Genomic DNA, 4,151 nt, shown 5'->3' with positions numbered 1-4,151 from the left:
AGGGAATACCCCAAAGAAAGGAGCCAGCTAACGATAAAAAGACTTGAAGACAGCCTGAGGAATAGGGAATGTTCTATGGGTAGGTAGGGCAGAAGCTGAGCCTTTGCTTTAGTGCTTGGTTTTGCTGATCTTTACTTTTGGACATGAAGATTCTGGGATTAGATGCAAGTCCAACTTAACTGAAATAAAATCAAACCAAACCTGTTTGAGAAAAAAGCTTCTGAGTAGGAGGGTATAGCCAGCTCCCTATCCATTGAAATTCAAGATTTCAACCAGCAGTAATCTGATACTTTTTGCTTCTGCAACTCTGAGCTGCTCCAGCACAAACATCAGAGCTGTACACACAAAATCAGATATAGACCAACTTTTCAATAATTTTCTTTGTTCAGAGCTTTTGATGTTTATTTTTCTTGTACACAATGACGATTTTAGTTAAAATAACACTGCATCATTTGGCTTAGGTTGCTAGATAATTGGGGAGTCTTTAAAGCAGATTTTCAAGTTGAGAGTAATGGAGACAATTTATAGTAGAACAGATGGTTGGCCTTCATTTGCCTGTTGACAGGTAGCGTGTTGTCAGCACTTCAGGTTGTTATCATACAGAGAACAGCAGTTCAGAATCTTAATTGGGACCCAAAAGGATATACTCTACAGTTTTTCTGGGCATTTACAGGCACAGAAAGATATACAAAAGAAAATGGGGGGGAGGAAAAAAGCTGATGTCTACGTATGAGTCAAAAACTTTGAGTTTGTGCACATTGATTTCAGTGTACAAATCTTTTGATGAGAATACGAAAATGGAGAGGCTGCAAGAGGTCCGAATAGTACTCCCATGCCAGGGAGTTCATATCCTCACACCAGTGCTTCCTGTTGTAGCAACAACAAACAGTTCATTAGAGCATGCAGAATACACTGTGTGAGCAGCTATGCAGAGCACCTGGAAGAAATCTGTGAAAATTGAGAGATTTCTGATCAAAATTTTTTCCACTGTGATTCAGACATTCACTATATTGAGCAGGAAGCAGCTGAAATCACGTTCTCTGAGGCAGAAAAATTGTGATTACTTACAAAGTACTTGCCCTAGCAGGAAGAATGTACCACAAAATCTGTAGCACTTTTCAAATAGCAAGGTTTGCGTAGGTATTGCTAATCAGTCTCTGGCTTTTTTACCTTCATATTTTATTTTATTATATTTAATTCCTTTATTTTATTTGGGGAGCTAAACTCCTCCTGGGAGTATATGTTTTCAAAAGATCTATGGCTCCAAAGGGTTTGAAGAAGAAATGCTCTTTTGATAATGGCTGGGAAACTAAAGTAGGTGCAAGTTGGCACTGTGGTCTGTGGGGGACAAATTCCTCTCAGACATGCTGCTTAGAGAGAGTCCCTGAAATAATGCCATTATCCCTGAGAATATTGTCAACCTTTGCTCTTCAAATATTCTTTATCTCACAGAACCAGTTATGAACTCCTTTCACAAGTCATTATTATTATTGAGGGCTAACACTGTGCTTGGCCTGAGCGAGTAAGATGTAAATCCTGCTCTAAGGGCTAACAAACTGAGGTGGACTGCTTTCTTGCAGAAATGCAAAATCTAGAAGCAGGTCACATCCCAGCTGTGATATTTTCCCAAGGAAAGCAGCTCGGTTAAGCATGCAGCCAAACTGTGATCTCCATCTGAGAGGCACATGGTGCTGTATTATTTAGGAGTGGAGTATTTTAAAAACTGAAAATCGATCTCTAGCGGCTGCCTTTTTAAATCTTGAAACAAAAAGGAAAGAAAGCAAACACTTCTAACACAACATTTTCTTTAGGAGTAATGAGTAATGAGGAGTAATCTGAGGAGATGCTGTCATAAAGCTATTTGAGATTCCATACAGGAGTACAACAAACACCTATTGCCACAGAAATTTCAGGAACATGTGGGAGATGCACGCAAGCTGGATTAGAATTAGAATGTCCTCCAGCAAGCTTCTTTTTTTTTTTTTTTTAGCAAGCCACAAATGCTACCTTCATCCTCAAAAAGAGAAGAGGAAGAGAACTTTACACTGGCTGAGAAAGTGTGAGAAATTCACCCCACTGTACCTTCCCTTGTGGATAACCAGCTGACCTCTGCCTTCAGCAGCCACTGCTGCCTCAGCTGGGCACCCAGCTGCACTTCTGACATATTCATTCTACAGCAAGGCTTGGACACTCACTGTTTCACCCTTGTTACAGATTATTTTGGCCAAACCCTGATTAAAAAGATATTATTTAGCTGGCTTCTGCAGGCTAAATGTCAGAGGATTTGTTTTTGAGTCGGAGAACTTTAGAGAGTTTCTGGAGCACTCCCTGCAATATTACAGTGTGGAGTTGCTGAGTTTGCTGGTTTTGGCTGATGATTAAGTGGGTGTTAATACTGGTTTGAGAGCCACAGCATCCATACATGGGATCAGTGACACTCAGCTTTGGGCAGAGGAGATGCACCATGAAATTAGCAGGCTTGCTCCTGCTGGAAGCTGTGCTTGCTTGGAAAGATTGGGACCAAAGCAGGGTTTTGATGCCCTGTATAGGTGTAACACAGGTAACAACACTAACAACTGGCCTGCTTCTCTCCACTGCTGCATTTGTGTGTGCACCTGGAAGGTCATGAGTAGGATAAAAATACCATTTATGGGCTCTCTTTGCTCATTCAGATCTTGGGGACTTTGCTGACCCTGAACTACAGAAATTAGCTGAGCTCAGGTGATACAAACAGCTTCTCACGAGGAAGCAAACGAAAGCCTCCTGACCATGTCTGTGAAAAATTGGGTTGAGATGAATTTCAAAAGTGCTGTTGATTTTAGGGCTTTTATTGGCCTCTGTGCCATGACTGCTCTCATTGGGTGTGCCTGATATTATTAACCTCCTACACAGTCCTCCCCATCTGACAGAAAACTGCCTACCTTGCAATCTTTGCCAAAAAACTAGTTTAATCTTCAGCAGCTCTAACAACTCTGTGCACAATGTGATGAGGTGAACAGCTGTAGAAGTGAGAGATATGGGAAATAGACTAATTTCTCTTTTATGGCTAAGAATAGGATGAAGGATCTGTGCTAATTCTAAACATAGTTATACTAAAGCTCTGTCTGCTTTGGCTGCTCTTAAGCAATTATTCTCTATCTGATGTTTTATCCTTTGAATTAATCTGCCTCAGCTGCAGAGGTGTGAGCAGGTGCTTGAAGAATACCTTGCTGAGAGGGTTGAAAACACAGAGATGGTGATATTTGACAGATATTTCACATTTAGCTTGCCAGGAGTGTACCATACTCATGTGCAGCTGAACCTCAGGGAGATGGTGGAGCTCACAAGTCTTTCTGAGGGGTGGGATCACAATATCCCATCTGTGACCTGCCAACCCCTCCTGACCCGTGCACAAGCCCCCTGGCTCCCCACTTCCTTGGGGAGCAATGTATGGCATCTGCCAGGGATGAGTGGGGTCAGAGAGCCAAAGGCAATGCTTCCTATGCCCTTGTTTCCCATCCTGCACTCCAGGAGAAGCAGGAACACTCTGCCCCTAATTATCCACAGATAATAATTAAATGTTTTGTTAGCTTCTTTTCCTTTTTTTTTTTTTTCTTTTCCCTTTCTTTAAAGGTTTCTCTTTCCCTTCCATTTTCTTTCCTTACTGTAATGTTTTCTTGTAGTACTGGAAAGCATTTCTTCATTGTTTGGATTAATTTCCAAACAGATTAAAAACTGTTGTAGCAGTCAAGCTTCAGTTCCTTCGTTTATTAGATTCAGAAGACAGCAAATTCCTTAAAATACAGATATAAACAATTATGGTAATGCATTCTGATTTTATAATTAGCTTTCATCACAGGAAACATATAAGTTTGGGCTTCACATTTTTTAGGACACTCCTCTCCTCCCATCTTTGACTTTGAATTCATGCATTTTTGTTCCCAGCCTTGTTCCCAGCCCTGGGTGAGCCATATAGAAAGGGACAAGAAAAGAAACTTAACTCTCAGAGGCACCAAAATATGAGAGAAGGTCACAGAAGGACATGGACCTGCTGGAGTGAGTCCAGAGGAGGCCACAAAGATCACCAGAGGGCTGGAGCACCTCTCCTCTGGAGACAGGCTGAGTTAGGATTGCTCAGTCTGGAGAAGAGAAAGCTCCAGGGAGATCTTAGA

The 4,151-nt window shown here is 41.5% G+C and overlaps 1 long non-coding RNA gene across 1 annotated transcript; it reads right to left on the bottom strand.

Moving 5' to 3' along the window:
• Positions 1-393: 393 nt before the first annotated feature.
• Positions 394-3,897, bottom strand: LOC137478989 (uncharacterized). Its single transcript, XR_011001929.1, has 3 exons — positions 3,206-3,897; positions 2,922-2,999; positions 394-937 (listed from the first exon to the last, which is right to left on the bottom strand). It is a non-coding gene; the product is annotated as an uncharacterized lncRNA (long non-coding RNA).
• Positions 3,898-4,151: the final 254 nt, after the last annotated feature.

This window comes from Anomalospiza imberbis, chromosome 9 (genome assembly GCF_031753505.1).
Source record: "Anomalospiza imberbis isolate Cuckoo-Finch-1a 21T00152 chromosome 9, ASM3175350v1, whole genome shotgun sequence".
Lineage (NCBI taxonomy): Eukaryota > Metazoa > Chordata > Aves > Passeriformes > Viduidae > Anomalospiza > Anomalospiza imberbis.
This window is presented reverse-complemented; position numbering and strand designations above follow the sequence as displayed.